General features: G+C 35.2%; 1 non-coding gene across 1 annotated transcript; it reads left to right on the plus strand.

Annotated features, from left to right (window-relative positions):
• Positions 1-353: 353 nt before the first annotated feature.
• Positions 354-460, plus strand: LOC131250229 (small nucleolar RNA R71). Its single transcript, XR_009173155.1, has one exon. It is a non-coding gene; the product is annotated as a small nucleolar RNA R71 (small nucleolar RNA).
• The last annotated feature ends 1,070 nt before the right edge of the window (positions 461-1,530 follow it).

The following is a 1,530-nucleotide window of genomic DNA, read 5'->3' on the forward strand; positions in this document are numbered from 1 at the left end:
GCGTAGGATGGGCGAGACTAGAACATATGGCACATGACTCGACTTGAGTTGTTTGTGGAGGTCCTTTCTTTAACATTAAAGCATCCACTTTCTTTGTCAGGCTATCAATTTTGGCATAAAGATCTGGCGTGACTCCTACCTCATATATACCCCCTTTCTTCAGTGGTTGAGGACTTCTTTCACCTCTATTTGAATTGTCCCATTGCTGGGAGTTTTCACACAAGGTTTCAAAGAAATTCCAAGCTTCGACATTACTTTTGGTCATGAATGACCCTCCACTGGTGGCATCAACCATGCGACGGTTTTGGGGTGTCAGACCATCATAGAAGTATTGAACCTGTTGCCACTTTTCAAAACCATGGTGTGAACATTTAAGAAGTAAATCCTTCTATCTTTCCCAACATTCATGAAAGTGCTCACCCTCTTTTTGTGTGAAATTTGTAATTTCTCTACGGAGAGCATTAGTTTTGTGAACCGGGAAGAACTTGTTTAAGAACTTCTTAGACAGTTGGTCCCATGTAGTGATAGACCCAACATCTAGAGAATTCAACCATGCTTTCGCCTTATCCTTCAAAGAGAAAGGAAAAAGGCGCAAACGGATCGAATCGTCTGAAAAGTTTTGGAACTTAAAGGTGGAGCAAATGTCTAAGAATTCTTTCACATGATGATATGGATCCTCCTTATCTGAACCATAAAAGGAGGGCAACAATTGTATGACCCCAGGTTTAAGTTCAAAGTGTGCTGCCGTGGTGGCAGGTAACACTATACATGAAGGCGCATTGAATTGGACAGGAGCTGAATAATCTCTAAGAGCTTTAGTTCCATTCTCTTCCGCCATTTCAAATAGGATGTTTCTAAATCTTCTCCGAAAGGTTCTTTCTATTTCAGGATCAAAAGGTGCTAGTTCTATGTTCAGAGACCTACGTCCTAGCATAAACTATGTTATTAATATAAGAAAGAAAACTAAACTAAGATGCAACCTAAGATGAATAAAACTAAAGGAAAAAGTTATGAATTCATAAAAACAAGAGAAAGCTATGTAAATGAGAATTGGAAGGAAGAACCGGGGAAAAGGAGATGATGAATGTCTGAAGATTTGAGAGCTCCTCCTTTTGAAGACAATGTTATTTAGCAGCTTCCTTCCTCAATTCCTGTAAACAAAAAGAAAACAAAAATAAATTAAATTTCCTAAAATAATGCTAGAAAAAATCCTAAGCAACGGTTAATTTCTAAAAAAAGAAAGTTTCTAATCTTAGAAATAAAATCTAAGTTAGTTTCTAAAAAGGGCAAAAAAAAGAAAATTTCTAAAACTAGAAAATAGAAAGTTACTTGAAAGAAGAATCAAAATCTAAAATTAAAAAATAGGAAATTTCTAAAAAAAAGAAAGCCTAGAAATAGAAAATTTCTAAAGAATAAAACCCCAATTCTAAAAATAGAAAAAAAAAATAAAATTGGAAAGAGATTACCAAATTAGTAGTTTACGTCAGGTCCCTACAAAACAGGAAATAGGTTAGTTTCTAAAAATAAAAA

This window comes from Magnolia sinica, chromosome 6 (assembly GCF_029962835.1).
Source record: "Magnolia sinica isolate HGM2019 chromosome 6, MsV1, whole genome shotgun sequence".
NCBI classification, from domain to species: Eukaryota; Viridiplantae; Streptophyta; class Magnoliopsida; order Magnoliales; family Magnoliaceae; genus Magnolia; species Magnolia sinica.